General features: G+C 43.1%; 1 pseudogene; it reads right to left on the bottom strand.

Annotated features, from left to right (window-relative positions):
- Positions 1-6084: 6084 nt before the first annotated feature.
- Positions 6085-6514, bottom strand: LOC142448739 (small ribosomal subunit protein uS12-like; annotated as a pseudogene).
- Between the last annotated feature and the right edge of the window lie 13927 nt (positions 6515-20441).

The following is a 20441-nucleotide window of genomic DNA, read 5'->3' as shown; positions in this document are numbered from 1 at the left end:
TTGGAGGCTGTAACACACTCCGAGTCAGTAGCACACTCGGAGTTTCAAAGCACATGTTCTTTTTCTACATCTCAGGGAGACTGGGTACGAATAGGTTTGTGTCTCTGTCTAATTGGGCTATCTTAGACAAGTTAATTAACTTTTCTGGCTACAATGAGATGAACCGGTTTGATTGAGAGCCTCTCTAGGTTGCCTAAGGAGCGGACTTTGGTGCTGCGGTTTGGATCTCTGCCTAGAACTAGACCTGTGCTTGAGTCTCCTTAACTCCTACAGGTTCATAGATCACAGTGTTCATCCATAGCTTGGGACTAAGCCTGCAACGGGCTCCATCACAATCATGATTCCAGAGCTATTTTGAGTGTCTCCATATTTTCCATTTTCTGGGGTAAAATGAATACTTCTAAAAATGATTTTCACAAGTGTTGCAGCTTATTTAAAATTTGCCTACCAGGTTTTCCAATACTTCCCCCCAGAAGATCCTCCCCCAACAAAAATAAATAAACCTTCTTTGCACGTGGAAAATATTTTAATGGTGTACCATCAGAATTAAGTACTTCTCACCGTGCACTTGACAACTTTGCACACAAAATGACTCTGGGTTGTTTTCTAGGACATGTAACCCAGGCTGGGTGCATCTAGAGCAATAGTCACTGGATGAATGGCTTGTTGGGGGTGGGAGTGGTGGCGAGATTGGCCGGAAAGGGGAGCTGGTAGCAGGGAGTGCAGGGAGAAAATGTTCTGGAACTGACTGTGGAGATGATTGTGTAACTTTTTATGATATGACCTCACTATCACAGCACATGACGTGAAATTATATGTAAACAAAACTTGTTAAAATAATAATACTGGAGAACACACATTGGTACAGATAAGAGCTCTCAACACATGGAATTCAGGACAGATAAATCCCTCCAGAACCGTAGTGGGATTAGGGCTATCATGGGAGTAGAGGGATGGGGGGAGGAGGGGGAGCCCATCACAAGGTTGGCTATATATCCACCCCCTCAAAGGAGACAAATAACAGACATGTCGGTGAAGGGAGGCAGTAGTCAGTGTAAGATATGAAATAATAATATGTAATTGATCAAGGACTCATGAGGGTGGGGAGGAAGGGGAAAGATGAGCTTGTAGCAGGGCTCAAGTGCAAAATGCTTCGGAAATGATGATGCAACATATGTACAAATGTGCTTGATACAACGGATGCATGGGTTCTTGTAAGAGCTGTAAGAACCCCCAGTAAAATGATTTAAATCACAGTAAAAATAAAATTGAAGAAAAGAAGTGTCTGGTTCCTGAAATCGTTATTCCTGTGAGAAGCACCACCAGAGAGTCTAGGCGGGAGATGTCTTTCCTTTCTTTTGCTGCCCTCTGACTTCCTGCCCATCCCATTCTCTGTCCTTCTGCCTTTAATCGACACGTGCTGCTGGTACAAGCTGTCCTATATGTCTCAGACTGTCTGCCCTTCCTCTTACCCCTGCCACTGCCTGAGCACAGACCCTTCTCTGGCACAGCCTCTGCCTACTCCAAGTGCATGGTCCTCCTGCCCATCCTCAACAAGATGGCAGAGCAATCACCTAGAATGCTACTCTGCTCGAGAGGCTTCCCTGTTCCTTCCAAATGGTCCATGATTTGCTTCCTCAGTTTAACATGCATGGCCCCACATCATCCAGAGCCTACCAACCTGCCGCCTTGTAGCTCCAGGTAACCAGTACCTGGTGTTCCTCTCTCTTCTGCCCCTCATGGCTATGTCTTTGGGAAATCCATGGCACTCCTTCACCCCAACCACCCCATCCTTATTCTACCTGTGATTCATCTCCTAGATGTCCCAAGGGCCACTTGCACCCTCGTCCCAATGTCTTACATGGTGGTTAGTTCCATCCACAGAGCGACCCCCTCCCTCACTGGTTACCTGATGCAGGTATGGTCTCTTTGACCCCAATAGAGTAGGACTTCAGTGATAGCAGATTACATATACATACCTTTGCAGCCTAGAGTTTTTCTATAGTAGATTTTTTTTTAATCCTCCTTTTTCTGTTTAAACCCTTGGGACCAAAGATATAAGCCAAAAATAGACTAGATGGTTGCAAATTCATCGAAATAGAATCGTGTCCAAAGCAGTTATGACTCCACATCAAACTCTAGTCTTCTTGAAATTCCTCAGAAAATAATGTTCTCTGGGGGATTGTTGTTTCCTCCCCAAATGCTGACTGAGACCACATTGCTGAGAACGGAAAGGGGCAGTGGGTGATGCATTGAGGAGACCACACTCTTGTCCTTGGGGATTTAGAGACTGGTAAGGTACCAGATGCTAAACCAAAAAAGAAAAGTTTTTCAAGGTCTTCAATGTTAGACATTTAATAATGATAAAGGGGCCAATACATCAAAAGAACATAATAGTTTTAAGTATTTATGCCCTTCACAAAGCTTTAGAATACATGAAGCAAAAACTGATAGACCTGCAAGGAGAACAAGACAAATTCATAATTAATGTCAGAAATTTCAATGCCCTTTGATCAACAATTGGGGAGTAAGTACATAGAAAAGCGAATCTCAATAAATTTTAAAGGATTAATCATTTCTTTTAATGACAAAATATCAAAATTTGAAGTGCCAATTGATAGAGATAAGGGGTTGATGTAAAAAATAACCATAGAACCTCTGAGTTGTCCTTACAGACATGGTGGCATGTAAACTAAGCTCTCAAGCATGAGAAGAAACAAGGCACGCGTGTGAAGAGCGTGCAGGCAGAGCAAAGGGCCTGTTAAGGTGTGAGGATGGGCGAATTGGAAAGGGGGAAGAACATCCTGGTGGCTGTCTCCTAGACAGGGAGGGTGGAGCAGGAGGAAGAGAGGCTGGAGCAGCCTTAGGAAGTTAGGATTCAATTCAAAATGCAATGAGAAACCAGCTCACAGTTCTCTTCAGATCCGATCCGTGTGTGTGTGTGTGTGTGTGTGTGTGTGTGTGCATATATACACACACACACATATACACACATATATATTAATCTTATTGTGAATTGAGTGAAGGTTTACAGAACAGGTCATCGGTTTTCCACTCGACAATTCATGCACCTTTTGTTTCCTCGCAATCCCCTCGATGTATCACCTCTTGGCCTACTTCCTCCCTGTGTGTCCTGTTTCCATTCCCTCTTTCCTAACCCTCTTAAATATTGTCCTTGGGGAAATGTTGCCCCTTTGGTCTCAGTGAACATGCAAGCATCTCAGCGCTGGCAGGGGTCTCCACACAGCTGCTCCTGCACCCAGGGCTGCATCAGGGTAGGTCCATGCGGCTTCTCCTTGGGGATGTCTTGCAGGAAGTGAGCCTTGCCAGCTGAAGCAGGGAGCTGCTGAGGCAGCTGCACCCTGGTCCGACCATCAGAAAGCAAGAGACCCAAGAACTAGAAAAGTGAGTCTCACTGAACCATTTATCCCTCTGTCCTTCAATTAACCCCACATGTGTTTATCGGCCAGGTTGACACAATAAACTAACTACCTCAGGGGTCATGACCCACAGGTTGAGAACCACTGCACTAGCCTATTATTTAGCTGAAAATTGAGCCATGAGAGTGGATTCCATTTCAGACCTGCAAGGTGACTAAGGGCTAGAATCTTGGGGTTCTACCAGTCCTCATCCAACAGGAAACCTGGGCTCTTCAATGATTTTGAGTTTGTCCCACATCTTCCACTCTACCAAGGACCTTCTTGCGTGTCCCTTTTAGAATAGTTGGTAATGGTGGCCAGGCACCATCTAGTTCTTCTCGTCTTAAAGTAAGACTGAACAATCACACGGTTTCCATGTATCTTCCCTTTTGGTTACTTTTCTTTCCTCTGCTCAGAGAGAGACCAGTACTTGTACTTTACATGGCTGCTCACCAGCTTTTACGGCTGCAGTTGCTACTCATCAATGTAGGATGTAGAATATCATCTTTGTGGACTATTCCCTACACTGTATTTTTAACAGCCCCCGGGGGCAGAGGGTAAGGGTGGACAAGAGAAAAAAAACTCTGAGATCTAGGACTGGGGAAAGATCTGAGACAGAAAATAAAGTTCCAAAATGAGTGGAGTGTCCAGATTCTTCCGAGTAAGATGAAACTGAACATTGGAAATGGAGTGGGAGGTGATGGAATGACCAGGATTGAGAGTCCTGGGTGAGAATGATCAGAGCTAAAAAGAAATACATAAAACACAAGATCGTATTAGGTAGGTAAAAACACAAGGCAGTCCTGTTTAAAATGCAGTGCCCTGCCCCCACCCCTGCTGCACAGCTCCCACCAGCATAGTACTAAGGTGCTGTCTTCTATATTCCTACATGCAAGAAGGATGTCCTGTATGTGAGCAAGAAAATATACGCATTGTGTAAGCCTTGTTCAAGCCTGAGTTTGAACAGCGTGCAGCGTGCTCAACGCTATTGGGACGCTACTGCTCCCAATACCATTAAGTGGACAGCTAGAAATACACGCACATAGTTCTGTCTCTGTATCTATCTAAAACCATAAGATGATGCTGTGATCTCCAAGTCAGGTACAACACTACTATCTTTATCGTTTTCTGCCTGATCAACCCCTCTGTAGATAACCATTTTCTTACAGCTGACAAAACCACTCCTATTCCATGTGGGTGTGCTCTTAACCAGTGTCCCTCCATTGCAGGTAATCCCTCCACATGAACACCCACTTCACTCTTACAAGCTCTGAGAACCGCTTGGTCCACGGCATAGCTAACCTTCCTCTCTCCCATGCACAACCGTGTTCTTCTCCCACCTAATAACTACGTTTTAGACTAAGTTTTTCTGGAAGGTAACAGAAGAGAAATAGCAAGAGCTATTAAATACGCTACAGTTTTTGTCAGGTGGCAATAAGATTGCTTGCTGTAGAATTCTAGACCGTCAGTTATTTTTCCTTGGCCTTTTGAAGATTTAATCGTCAGCATTCTGGCATCCACTATTGCTGATAAGAAGCTTTCTGTAGGTCAAATGATCGTTCTTTGTAGATAATTTATCATTTCTCTCTGTTTATAAAGAGCATTCATTTTCATAGATAATCTTCCAGTTCCTCATAGGGTGTCTGCAATTAGATTTATAGTTTTATATCCTATTCTACGCTTAGAAGAATGTTCTTTCTTTACTGCTCGGATTCTAAAAATCTCAGTGATCTCAGCCACCATATCTTCTCATCCTTCCTCTCCACCATGTACTCTCTCTTCTTTCAGAACCTCTATTAGATGTATTTTATAGCACCTCAGTTTTGCCTCCATATTTTAACTACTTTTCAAACAACTACATGCTTAATTTTTTATTTTCTCTGGGCTGTGTTTGGTATAATAATCACACTAGTACCTTCTCAATTCTCTCTTCAACGCTACAGGATGTATTTCTCAGATATGTTGGAATCCGGCAAGAAGCAGACACCAAGACAGAATTAGACACGCGACAGATTCACTGGGGGATGTGCCTGTGAAGGAAAAGGAGGGGAGTGGGGGGACAGATGAAATGAGGATGGTCTAGGAAGAGTCACCGATGGCAGCACACGCCTCCAAAAGCTTAGGCGGGCCAATAGAAAGCCTTGATTCAAAGTGACCCATCACGAGCATCCCGAGTCTTGCCCGCATCTGGGTCCACGGGAGTGGCTTGTGCAAGTCAAACATGATGGTGGAGCCTGAGGATCAGCAGCTGGGTGTTGGTCAGTAAGTTTCCTGAAGATTTTTTTTTTTTGAATGAGTGAGTGAGAGAGAGAGTGAGTGGGTGAGTGAGTGAGAGAGAGACTGAGAGAGTGAGTGGGTGAGTGAGTGAGAGAGTGAGTGAGTCTCCTGAAGATTTTATCAGGCCATTTTTTTTATCATGGCCATCATATTCACCTGTTGAGTTATGTAATATTTTGCTTCAATGTTACATTTTCAGGTTTCTTTTTTACTTCTTGTAGATCTATGAGTTTTGTTTCCATCCTGCTTACTTTATCCGTGTCTCCTCTGTATGATGGATGTTTTCATTGAGATGTCTTAGCAAATCTGCTTTTCAAGTTTACTCAGATGGTTCCAATTACTTTTTTTTTTCTGGCAAAGAAAATTTATTACATGTTGACCATCAAACTTATGACCTTGACCTTTCCTTCTTGCTTTTTCATAAGGCCAAGAGTGACATATTGGCTACTTTGACAAACTTAAAGCGGACTCTAGGAATGTCACCGACGGCATGACCTTTGCGACCAAATCCAGCCCCCAGAACGTCATCTTTTCCTCGATAAAATTCAAGCACACATCATTGGGCACGAAGGCTGTGATTTTCTGGCCATTCTCGATCAGCTGAACATGGACACACTTTTGAACAGCGGCATTTGGCTATTTGGCTTCCACTCCCATTTTTTCCAACACAATTCCGCTTACATGGGAACCACCTCCAAAGGGGTTGGCTTTCAGAGCTATGCCCAAATGGGCCTTATTGTACTGTTGATCATACCATTCCTGGTCCTGCTGGAGGCTGCGGGGTTTCTAGCTGTATGAAGACGTCGACACTTGCCCATGTTGGCGGTGCGTGACTCCCAGCGAAAGAGAAAGGCTGCACAGTGGTTCCAATGACTTTCATTTCATCGGGAGTATATTTGGATTGTTAGCATTGTTGTTTATTTACTTTGCTCCACAACGTTTATTGAACGCTCACTACCTGTGGTAGTTACATAATCTGTTGTCACTTTGAGGCTTAAGAGTAAGGGGTGGAGTTTAGGCTGTCAATCAGATTGCAGACATCATTTGGAGGTGCTAAGGAGACAAATAGCTCATTGGAGGAAGGACGCAGGCTCGCTTCCTTACACTGCAGTTAACAAGCCACATGGAGACAGGCTGATGGCAGCCAGCGCCTCGGAACTGGAGAAGCCACATGGACACCCCTGCCAGGGCTGTGATGCTTACACCACTGGATCCACAAGACTACCCACCCACTGGCCTGTGATCTTCCTCAGTTTGGCATCATTGCACGTGTTTCTTGAATCTGAAGAGGACTCTATAGATTGGTATCAGACATATGGGCTAATGTCGGACTTATGGACTTGATCTGGACTGGGCTGCGATGTTTTCTTAATGTAAAATTACTGTTGGATATAAAGCTCTTTCTTTTTTTTTTAACATTTTATTAGGGGCTCATACAACTCTTATCACAATCCATACATATACATACATCAATTGTATAAAGCACATCTGAACAGTCTTTGCCCTAATCATTTTCTTTTTCTTTTTTTTTACATTTTATTAGGGGCTCATACAACTCTTATCACAATCCATAATATACATACATCAATTGTATAAAGCACATCCGTACATTCTTTGCCCTAATCACTCTCAAAGCATTTGCTCTCCACTTAAGCCCTTTGCATCAGGTCTTCTTTTTTTTCCCCTCCCTCCCCGCTAACCCCTCCCTCACGAGCCCTTGATAATTTATAAATTGTTATTTTGTCATATCTTGCCCTATCCGGAGTCTCCCTTCCTCTCCCTTCTCTGCCGTCCATCTCCCAGGGAGGAGGTCACATGTGGATCCTTGTAATCAGTTCCCCTTTTCCAACCCACTCACCTTCCACTCTCCCAGCATCACCCCTCACACCCCTGGTCCTGAAGGTATCGTCCACCCTGGATTCCCTGTGCCTCCAGCTCCCATATGCACCAGTGTACAACCTCTGCCCTATCCAGTCCTGCAAGGTAGAATTCGGATCATGGTAGTTGTAGGGAGGAAGCATCCAGGATCTGGGGGAAAGCTGTGTTCTTCATCGGTACTACATCGCACCCTGACTGACCCATCTCCTCTCCTAAACCCCTCTATGAGGGGATCTCCAGTGGCCGACAAATGGGCCTTGGGTCTCCACTCTGCACTTCCCCCTTCACACATACATATACACACACACACACATATACATATGTTTTGCATGATGCCTTATACCTGGTCCCTTTGGCACCTCGTGATCACACAGGCTGGTAAAGCTCTTTCTTATACACATGTGAGTGCCTATGAATTCGTTTCTCTGGTCTACCCAGACTAACACACTGCCTCTTGGAAGAAAGAGCAATAGTCTTAGAAATGCACAGGGAAGGGCGGTTCTCCGTTGTCCGTTGGGTTGTTATGAATTGGACCAGCTCTCCAGTAGCACGTACTCTCACTTAGGATGTCCTTAACATGTGTGGGATTCTTGTCGTAGATAAATCTAGGGTGGAAGGTTTTTTGTCCTTCTCTCCCCCCACCTCTCCTTTGCGCCTTTTCTTTCCCTTCTCTGTCCAGGGCACCTCTATCCAAATAGAATTTTCTGCAATGATGGAAGTATCATGCATCTGCCTGTCCCATTCAGTGACCATTAGCCATGTGAGCTATTGGGCACTTGCCATGTGGGTAGTGCAACTAAGGAACTGAAGTTTGCATTTTGTTTGCTTTTAGTTCATGTAAGTTTAAGTATGATTTGCACCGGGCCTGTGGTGCTGGACGGCACCGATGGTGGTAATAATGGTCTGTTCTAACTCACTGGTCTCCCTGATTTCCTATGGTTGGCTTAAGCAAGTGACAGTCTTTCTAGACCAGTGTACCTACTCTTTGCCATCAGGTCCACTCCAACTCATAAAAAACCGAGATAGGGTTTCCAAGACTGTAAATCTTTAATGTGATCAGATAGCTTACATTTTCTCCCTCAAAGTAGCTAGTGAGTGTGAAATTTCCACTTTGTGATGAATAGTCCAGCGCTTACCTGACAGTGCTATACCAACACAATTTCTAGTCTCTGTGCAGCGCATGTGACCTGATGCTTTCTAGGTATACCTTTTAGGATATGCCTAACTTTTGTAACATACCTGCCAGTCTCTTTTAAGGAGCAACTGGACTCCATTCCAGCCTCTAGGCCAGCAGTTCTCAACCCATGGGTCGTGACCCCTTTGGGCATTGACCGGCCCTTTCATAGGGGTCACCTGATTCATAACAGTAGCAAAATGACAGTTACGAAGTAGCAATGAAAATAATGCTATGGTTGGAGGGTCACCACAACATGAGGAATGTCTGAAAGGGTCCCGGCATGAGGACGGCTGGGAACCGCTGCTCCAGGCTAAGCGACAGCCCTCACCCTCGTCCACTCTGACGGCACTCCTGGGTCACCTGCTTCCTTCCAAACCCACACCGGCCAGGCTGTCGTTTCCTTGTCTTCACTCCTCTAGCTCTTCCCTTTCTCTAGTCTGATTTGAATCTGGTTGGGGGCAGACTTGTGGCTTCCTACTCTTCATCCCTATCTAACCCGGCAACATGCCCTTCAGAAGACAGAAAACGAGACAGAACATTAGCGGAAAAAGCATTGAGAAAGGAGAGTTTCTATTACTTAGGGAGAGCGAGAAATAAAAAAGCTCAAGTGCAGAAAGTCTTTTTAAGAAACAGTATGAAAAGCTATGCTTTTGTTGCCTTTTATTATCAAGATTGTTAGTGTTGTGGCAGAGGGAGAAGGTCACCATGTGGGGCCTCTGTTTCCCAGCGTGGCGCACCCAGAGCGGATGAGCCTTCCTGAGACTGCGCTCACCGACTGCAACAACTTTACCAACAGCTCAACCAACAGCTTTACCATGACCAAGACAACCCTGAAGGTTCTGGGAACCGCCCCCACCCCCCACTTCTCTTTCTGTCTGTTGCTTTCTATCCTGCTTCTTAGCACACAAACAGTGTGAGGCTCCACACACCCTGACTCTGCAGACTTAGAATGGAGGAGAATCCACTTCGAAAGAACATCCAGTTCTCCGTGGACATGAAGATGCTGGGAGCCTGAGCTGCTTTCAGAAGATTGCTTCTGTCCTTCTGAAGGCCGTGAGATATGTGTGGTTTAGGAGTTAGCTGGTGCAGAAGATGTGAAAATCACAGCCAGTCTCCCCCTCCAGCAGACTGTGTCTCTCATTCCTGCGTGTGATCAACTCAGTATGCAACCCTCTCTCTTCCCAAGACAGCATTTGATTAACTTGGCTCCAAATATTGGCTTTTTCTTTCTTTAAGATTCCATGCACACCTCCTCCTGTCCGTTCTTAGTTAACACACTGTTTCCTTGATACAGTACTAAGGATTTGATTAGATAACAGCTTCGGAATCTACCCTAGCTTCCCCTTGATGAAACGGGGAGGTTTCCTAATTCTCTTAGCTTTACAGTCTCGGATCATCTCTCACAGTTTACCTCTCGCCTCCAGTGTCTGGGATCGCCTCTCTGCTGAGAGAAACCGTAGGCTGGTTTGTAGAGGCCCTGGCATCACACACACAGCAATGGCCGAAGAGCCACAACCGAGGGTGAGCAAGCGTGCGCCACTTTGTACTTTCAATATAACCTCCAGAGATTTGGCTTCATTTTCTTGCTAAGAACCTTTATTTCAGATGCGAGGCCTCTGAAACATAGAACATAAATAGAAGGGACTTCAAAAAGTTCCTGGGAAAATTCTATTATCTTTCCATTCCATCTTCCCACGAACTGTTTGAAGACCCCTCACAGTAACCCCAGTAGACTTTATTTCAAAGCGCTCAAATCTAGCTCAAGTCAAACATGTGAATGTGATATCATTTTAATGGTTTATGTTAAGTGATCAATAATCACAAGCAGTTAATGAAGATAAGCCAAAGAAAGAGAAGCCTGCAGGAGGTGAGAAAAACAAATGACCAATAATAGCAACCACAAGGGAAAAGGTTGCTATTTACTGAATGCTTACTATACGACAGTAAGACACTCTTAAACCGAAACAACCAGCCAACCTCTTGCCATGAGAAAGAGCTGGTGGTTTTGAACTGTGGACCTTCTGGTCAGCAGCCTAGCACTGATCCCGGAGCACCAAAGGAAGGCTCCTAGAGGGCCTACATTGTGCAGGTGAAGAGACAGAGGGTTGGAGAGGTTGTTTCCAAACTCTTATGCTAGTGCAAATGAAAGTTATGATTCAAATCATTATTTCGCAACAGTGGAGCAAACATGTAGGCAAAGTGCAGTGACAAAGGTACCCAGGACTTGACCAAGCGTCATTAGGAGGAGGACAGACCAAAGTGGAAATTACCAAGAGAATAGGAAGGAATGACGTGGAGTAAAATATGTTTCTGGGAGGAATTGGTGCTAGGGATCATCCCAGTAAGCTTAATCAATTGGATCTAATGTCAGAAGCAAGAACACAAGAATCAATGAAAGAAAAAAAAAAAAAGAGGACCAGATGCAGAGGGCTTAAGTGGAGAGCAAATGCTTTGAGAATGATTGGGGCAAAGAATGTACGAATGTGCTTTATACAATTGATGTATGTACATGTGTGGATTGTGATAAGAGTTGTACGAGCCCCTAATAAAATGTAAAAAAAAGAAAATGATTAGGGTAAAGAATGTACAGATGTGCTTTATACAATTGATGTATGTATATGCATGGATTGTGATAAGAGTTGTATGAGCCCCTAATAAAATGTTTTAAAAAGAAAAAGAATCAATGAAAGGAGACCCCTGCCAGAACTGAGACGCTTCTATGGCCACTGGATCCACAAGACTTCCCACTCACTGGCCTGTGATCTTCCTGCGTTTGGCATCATTGCATGTATTTGGTGAGGCTGAAGAGGACTTTATAGATTGGTATCGGACATATGTGCTAAAACCGGACTTATGGACTTGATCTGGACTGGGCTGGAATGTTTTCTCAATCTTCAATTGCTCTTGTACATAAAGCTTTTTCTTATATGAATATCCATGAATTGATTCTCTGGTCTACCCGGACTAACACAACAGGGATTGCGTATATAAAGACTTTCTACTCCTATAAAGAGTAGCAGTCTTGGAAACTCACAGAGGCAGTTCTACCCTGCCCTACAGGGTCATTGTGAGTCAGAATCAACTCCACAGCAAAGTGTAGAGTATAGAGAGGTGCTGACCATGCCTTGTGCCCTTTCGTCACTCTGATTGGTTTCTGGTTCGAGCCCACCAGCCCCTTCTCAGGAGCAAGATGGAGCAGTCTGCTCCCTTTAAAGATTTCCTGTTTCAGAAACCCTATAAAAGGTTGCTATGAGTTCAAATCGACTTGGTGGCAGTGGGTTCAGCTTTGATTCACATAGATAACAGAGAAAAATGAAGCTAAGGAAGTACATCTGGTGAAATACATGTTTGAGTGTATATACTTTCAGGAAACTGCAGGTGTGCTGAGCATTATGCTTCCTCTTATTAAAGAAAAAGAAAGAAAAAGGAAAGAGTCCTTGAGGAGTACTGAAGAGAATATGAACTGTCTATGAAGTATACAAACCAAACGTGCTGCCATCGTGGAAATGCTGACTCACAGCTCCCCCCACCCCCCGTGGGTGTCCAAGACTATAACTGTTCACGGGAGTGAAAAGCCCAGTCTTTCTCCCGCGGAGCTGCTGGGGGATCCGACTGAGCAGTTCACACTCAATCCGTAACCACTACGCCACCTATGATTTTATAGGCAAATTTCCCATTGGAACAAAACTTATTTTATTTGGAGGATAGACGTATTTCGAAAGGCCTAGAAAATGATGATGCTACAAGATGTATTTTACTTTCAAAACACATACACTTTAATTATGATACTGGTGAAGAATAATGAAAAGTACCACCAATGGCCTAGAGAACAAACAAATCTGAATTAGAATTCATCAATTTCACTGGGAGAAGGCCACAATGAATACACTCCTGAAGAGAAAATCGATTCCTCTGCTTCCTCGTTGATTGGATACCCTTTAAGGATGGGATTGGCTAAGGAGATCTCCTTGGAAACCTTGTTTACCGACTTAACTCTAAACTGCCGACGAAATCACCAAACCTCCTGTGTCTGGAGGTTAAAACTTCTAGGATTTAGGTGGCTTGCCCTGTTGATGTGGTTAATGCAAAGGAGCTACCGAGAACAGATCTGGAGAACTGTGGCTAGCTCTTTAAAACATCCACCAAGCCACACAGCCACCTGTGCGCCTCCTGTGCAGCTGCGTCTCAACCAACAGACGCATCTTGCTGTCAGTCAGTTGAATCACACGGCTGTCTCTATTTAAGAACAGTAATAGTTATTATATCACAGAGGAAATGACTTACAGGGGTTTTAACAAATTGTCCAATGGTTAAAAAAATAGCTATAAATAAGAGGTGGAATTTTGGTTATAGCATCATAGTCATAGGCTCAGCATCTAGTTCTTGAAAATTCTCCATGTTTATGAATACCGATGTTTCCTTATTAATCGTATAAGACAGTTCCTCCAGGTGACCACAAGATAGACATCTGTGCATAGAAATCATTGCCCAATCACAACAGGAAAAAGAAAGCCATAGCTACTACATTTTTATATACAATTTAAGTTTTTATAAACAATTTAGGTTTCTAAATTGATTTGGTCTACCACTCCTTCTTCAGAAAAAAAAAACATTACTCAGAGCCACCTTGGAATTAAAATTTTTCATTCTATAGCCCATATTAATGTAACCAGGATAAAGTGTAGGTATCTGCTTTGCAGCCATCCCTGGGTCTTTCCAGTGCTCCTCCCATACCCACCCCCATCCCTGGGGATGGTATCACCCACCTTGGGAAACACTGTATTAGATGAATGTTTATGTAGCAATGCACCAAAAAGGAAACCAAATCACTCTGTTGTCACTGATCCTACGTCAGAGCGACCCTGTAGGAGAGGACAGAACTACTCCAGAGGCTTTCCAAGGCTGTGGCCTTTATGGAACCAGACTGCCACACCTTTCTCCCAGTTACTGATGGATTCAAATCGCCAGCCTTGCCATTAGCGCATGAGCATTTTAACCGCTGTCCCTTAACCGAGCAATAAAATTGAAACCAAAGTCACTGCTGTCATCCAGTCATGCTGACTCACGGGGACCCTACAGGACAGGGTGGCACTGCCCTGGGAGTTGCTGGACTGTACCTCCTGAAGGGAGTAAAGTCCCATCTTTCTCTCGCAGTAGGGCTGCTGGTTGTGGACTGCTGACTTTGTATTTGGACTGCTGACCTTGCATTTGGGAACCCAGCAAGTAACCACTGGCCAAGGGGGCTTCCACTGATGCAATACAATCATTTAAATATTTGCAATGTGCTTTTGCATGTAAGTTAAATGTATTGAAATCCGATTTGTAGGTAATTCGACTCTAAGTGAAATAATGGCTTAATAAAGTGTGCAACCGCTAAAGATTCTATAACGATAAGCTCTTATAACGGTCATACATGCTGACGCTATGGACACTATTGTGATAACACTTATAGCTCCATTTTTCTGAGCACCTGTGGAGTGCCAGATGGGTAAGAACTTTACGTATGCTCTCCTCTTTAGTTGTTCTGTATCACGGAGTTGATTCTGACTCATGAAGATGCCACATGACAGAGCAGAAACACTCCACATGCCCTTCTAATCTGAGATCCACAGGTCTGTCCTCCCATGAGCCACCAGTGGGTTTGTGTCGCTGCCTTCTGGTTAATGGCCACGTGCTTAATTAGCCACTGTGCTACCAGAGTTCCTTTCACAACCACACACACACACACACACACACACACACACACACAACCAACAAACTCACTGCCACTGGGTAGCTTCCCCAAATCTCAATTTCACAGATTTCTTAGCATGTTCAGATTGATTTGAAATTCTCAATAAACCCAAAACACCTATTTTAATTCTGATTCATGGTAACCCCATGTGTGACAGAGTATATAACTGAGCTCTATCAGGTTTTCTTAAAAGGGGCCCTCATGACATCATGGGTTTAGTGTTGGGCTACTAACTAAAGGTCAGTGGTTCCAACCCACAAGCAGCTTTGAAAAGAAAGATGGGTTGTCTACTGTAAAGATTTAAAGTGTCAGGAAGCCACGTGGGCAGTTCTACCGTGCCCTGTGGAAATGCTGTAAGTCAGAACTGACTTGAGAGTAGTAAGTTTGGGGTTGGAGAGCAGGTCTTTTGGCTATGCTCTATGAAGCTCACCAAATCTCTCTTCTGATGGTATTTGAGCTTGAATGTTGAGCACCAGGTTCACAGAAAGCTATACAGATAGGCAGCAAATGCCCAACACCCATGTGCAGAGTCCCCGTTTGGATTAAGCCTTCATTGAATTCCTTCTGACCATTAACCAGGAATGTGAAGTCTTACCTTCAGGCAGAATGCATCAGAAAGGAGATTACTACCTCTCCCCATTCCCCCCACCCTAGCCCACCCCATCCACCCCACCCCACCACCCCCATTGCTAGCCTAGGGAGGGGCAATCTTCCCTAGGAGCTTGCCTGGGCGTGTCTTTGATGGAGATTTACATACTAGGCTCTCATATTTGTTAGGCATTAGTCCTGCCCTGACGGTTTGTCAGAAGGCGCTATACCAATCGCTTCAATTGTTCAGTCTACCACAATGGACACGTTCCATTCACGGTCCCATTTCCATACCTAGAGTCCCACCTGCAAATGTGATGTCTTGCCTATCATACTTTGGGGACATTTTCCTTTGTCCTCTGATGTTCTATTTATGCCTCTGATTCTCTGTAAACCCTTGGATGGTATTATGATCTCATGGTAATGTTCCCCCTTCTCTGAATGAGTTGTCTTTTTCCTATTTAAGGTGTAATAAATGTTCTTGAATTTTGTTTGAGATTTCAGGTCTTTGTTGTATCCTGGAACAGCAGACCCACTGCTCACCTTTTGATTAGAAATCAAGTGCAAACATATACACCACCCAAAGTCCTTGAAATTCTCAATCATCAGGAACAAATTTGAAGTGCTTCTGATTTATAAAATGAGAAACAGCCATGTTTACCAGTGGCATGAGTTTCAGGAGTCTGCGAATGAATTGTTACTGTCCCCTATCCAGGCTCTTGAAGTCAGCATCCTAGCTGTTAGGCTGAGCATGATGAAGTTTGTAGGTTACAGTGACTAAATAATGGCATTTTCAGGTGATTTATTCTATACTATAATTAGAACATTACTCTTTTATTGGCATATAATTCATATATGATGTAATTTAATCATCCAATCATATTAAGAAAAGTGCAATCATTGACACAATAGATGTCAGGAACTTTTCTTCTCCTACTTGTTCTTAGCTCTCCATTTCTCCTCCCTCCCTGCACAGCCCTAGGTAATTAGTAACCCAGTTACCGTCTCTATAGATTGACCTATCCTGGGTTTCATATAGAGAAAGTCCACCACAATAGAAACAAACAAAAACCTAACAGTAACAAATAAAACATAGAAAAGCCTCAACCAAAAGAAACTAAAACGAATTAAAAACAACATGAACTCTCCCATGGATTGCAAGGGGGACCAAAGGTCAATATTACATTGCTGCATCTACATCTGCCGTCACTGCGCTTGGCGCTCGCTGTCTGACGGCAAGGCCATTCACATGCCCGGACTGTGTCAGCAGGGACTCACTAGCGCAGGGTGTCAACGCAATTAAAACGCGGGCCATTTGGTGGGAGAGGCAAGATTCACGCGGGCCACATGACATTTACAAACTTTGTTAAATTTATATTTTGAAGTGAGGATTCAGGAATATAGAGAGGATAATTAAAGCACTATATGCTTGCTCTTATTTAAACATTTATTTTATTTAATGTATTTATAAAACTAAAAGTATTCTTTTTTATCCGAAATTTGCCAGCACTTTCCTCCTACTGGTTTTCACTTTTCTCTAATGTGACTGGAAAATATAACAAACTAATCAAAAACACAAAATGTTGGACAGCTGACAAACATGATGCACAATCTTAACGGCTTCCTTCTAAAAATGTGAACTCGCGCTGCCCCTAGGTATGATTCTCAGCAGCACAACCCAGAGTGCTCGCTTTAACCTCTTCGCCCTTGGGATCTGTTTATATTACGTGACACTGAGAATGACAGACACATCGCTTCCAAACGTCGCCGGAACTGAGTAAGCGCGTTTATACACATCCACAGGCCCCGGGAAAGGCACGGGGCCACGTGTCTACTCGTCTTCAGTGGTTAAAGAGTTAACGGAGGAATTGTGTGCGGTATTTTCTTCATAACAATTTTTTCTATTTTCATTTTATTTGAGAGCATCATGGGCCACAAAAAATTACCTTGGGGGTCATGCGGCCTGTGGGCCGCCAGTTTGACACCCCTGCGTAGAGGCTTACTCCATGCAGCGACCATGCACCTGGATTTTGGTCTTCCGCTGCCGTCCACAGCCTTCTGCAAGCGTGTTAGGCAAGTTCTTACGGGTCAACCTATGCTGGCACCAGACAATGACGTGAAGAGCGCAACCAAGGAAATACGTGAAGGGTTTTTTTTCGCCCTCGTGGTTGGTTTCTTAAGTAGAGCGGTCTTTTTAACACCACCGGCACACAGACTTTCTAAATGCTCAATATGTAACTTGACTGCCAAGAAAGTACCTAAATTTCATAATGAGCTATTGGTTAGAACACCCTTGTATAATTGCTCCCATGACCAGAGGAAAGTTGACAGGATGGAAATCAACCTCACAGGAGTAACATTTTTGTTGGTTTAGTTACTAGAAATGTAGATGTTATGTTTCAGCTTACTGATGATATCTTCTTTGAAGTGAAACTCTAAAAAACAAAGATAAAAGAGTAAATGACTAAATCTCACTGTTTAAAATGAGTTGCCAAAAAGGTGACCTGATTTAAATAAGAGGCAAAGTATATTTATTTCCCAAATGTCTTGTTTCATGTTTTGTCTTAATCAAATTTTGCATGCATGGTCTATGTATATTTCTAACCTCAGGACTAATTTGGCTACAGGGCAGGATAATGGGATGAATCCATTTTCCAGCAAATGTGTGTGTGTGTGTGTGTGTGTGTGTGTGTGTTGGGAAGTGGGTAATTGGACATTTGTTAGGGGAAAACATGCACATCACATTTTAAATAACTTTATGAAAAATTAAATGATAAAATAAAGGCCAAGAATGTTAGGTAAATTTTACTTAATTCACCAAGGAGAAAATTATCCAATGGTTATTTTAAAGTATAATTTTTAAAGGAAACAAAAAGAATAAACAGAAGATTAAATAATGGTGTCATGAATTACTGATTATCTTAGTGCCTTGCTTGCAAACAGCATCCCACTAAGCAAAAAATAAAATTCAAAACCTCCTAACAGCCATTACTTTACACTTAGCTCCTCCCTCATCCATTACCTTGTTGCCCAGCATTTTACATTTACGTAAATAGTAAAGTGCCTACTGTATGACTATTTTGCATGTTGACAACATAGGTCTGGAGGTAACAAATGTCAAAGGGCAGGGTTAAAGTAGAGCTGGTTGCCAGGGTTGAAGTTCTGTGTTAGCTTAGCCAGGCCATGCTTCCAAAAAGGTTTGGAAGTTATAGAATGATTCAATTTGGCAGTTGTATAATAATACAATCATCTTCCATTTTGTGATCTGATGTAGTCATCATCTATTTGCACATAATGTCATTTTTCACATAACAACCTGGTCTTTGGAACCTGCTGTTGCCTATTGCTCCAGTGGTGAGGATTTGGCCCTTCTTACACGGAGTTGGAGTCCACCCTGAAGATTGAAGTCCTTACTTTCATTAGCAAGTGCCTCGAGTCCTCCTCGATGTCAGCAAGCAAGGTTGGATATCTCAGATGGTTAATAAAACTTCCTCCCATCCTGATGCCATATTCTTCTTCATGTAATCCAGCTTCTCTGGTTGCTTGCTCAGCTCACAGATTGAATTAGTGTGGTGAGAGGATACAACCCCGACGCACACCTCTCCTGATTTTAAAACAGGCAGCACTCCCTTGTTGTGTGCACACCTTGCCTCTTGATCCATGTGTCTTCTGCGTGAGCAGAGTTCAATGCTGTGGAAGTCCCATTCTTCTCAGGGCTATTCAGAGTGTGTTAGGGACGCTGTGCATAGTCGGTAAAACACAAGTAAGCATCTCTTCTGGTGTGCCCTGCTTCCAGCTAGAGCCATCTGACGTCACGATAACATTCCTTGTTCTACCTTCTCTTCTGAATCTGCCCTGACCCTCACAGCTCCCTATCAATGTACTGCTGTAACAATTGTTGGATAATTTCAGCAAAATTATACCTGCTTGTGATATTAACTGTACTGTTCTATAATTTGAGCATTCTGTTGGGTCATCTTTCTTTGGGATGGGTAGAAGTGTACATCTCTTCCAGGAAATTGGCCAAATTTTTTGACATAGAGGAGTAAATATTTCCAGTGCTTCATCAGCTGGTTGAAACATTTCAATTGGTATTCCATCACTTCCTGGAGCCTTGTTTTTGGCTCATGCCTTCAGTCCAGCTTGGCTTCTTTCTTCAGCACCATTGCTTCTTGATCATACGCTACTTCTTGAAACAGGTGAATGTGGTTAGTTCTTTTGGATACAGTGACTGTGCATTCTTTCCATTTTCTATGGATGTTTCCTGCATCGTTCGACCTTTTCCTCATAGAATCTTTCAATATTGCAACTTGAGGCCTGGATTTTTCTTGGGTCCTTTCAGTGTAAGCTATACTGAGTGTGTTCTTCATTTCTGGTTCTCTAACTCCAGGTCTGTGCACAGTTCATTATCATACTTCACTTTGTTTACTCCAGCAGCTCTTTGAAATTTCCCGCTCAACTCATTGACTTCATTTCTTCCATTTGTCTCAACTACTCTAAGATCAGGAGTAAGTTTCAGTTCTCTTCTAATATCCACTTTGATCTTTTCTTTTTTATCTTTTGAATGTATCATGTATGAAATCCTTGATGGCATCCCACTGCTCATAAGATCTTCTGTCCTTGTTCAATGTGTCAAATCTGTCAGTGAGATGTTCTCAAAATTCAGGTGGGATATACTCGAGGTCATAGTTTGGCTTTCATGGACTTACATATGAACAATTGATGACCTGCTCAGGGTCAGCCTCTGGCCTTGTAGCTGCCGATGCTGAGCTTCTCCATCCTCTTTCCCCACAGAGGTAGTCACTTGTTTTCTGTGTGTTCCCCTTGGAGTAGTCCACATATACAGTGCCCATTTGTGTTGTTGAAAAAGGGCACTGGCAAAAAGTAGTTATTCCTCTCGCAAACTCCGTAATGCAAGCTTCAGTTTTGTTTCCATTGCCAAGGCCATATTTTCCAACTACCTTTTCTTCCTCTTTGTTTCACCTCCCAATTACCCATAATTACCAATGCATCTTGATTGCATGTTTGATCAATTTCAAACTGAAAATATTGGTAAACATTTTAAATTTCTGTATCATTAACTATAGTGGTTGGTACATAAATCTAAATAATAGTTGTATTGACTAGGTTTCCTTGTATTCAAAGAGTTATCGTATAACAGACAGCATCGTACTTCAAGCTAGATCTTGAAATGTCCTTTTTGACGATGAACATGTTGTCATTCCTCTTGGATTTATCATCCTGGCATAGTAAGCCTTAAGATGGTCTGATTCAAAATGACCAACACCAGTCCATTTCAGCTCACTAATACCTAGGATATCAATTTTTATGCATGCCATTTCATTTTTGGTGAATATTGCATTCCAAG

The sequence above is a fragment of the Tenrec ecaudatus genome, chromosome 5 (genome assembly GCF_050624435.1).
Source record: "Tenrec ecaudatus isolate mTenEca1 chromosome 5, mTenEca1.hap1, whole genome shotgun sequence".
In the NCBI taxonomy this organism is placed as follows: Eukaryota; Metazoa; Chordata; class Mammalia; order Afrosoricida; family Tenrecidae; genus Tenrec; species Tenrec ecaudatus.
This window is presented reverse-complemented; position numbering and strand designations above follow the sequence as displayed.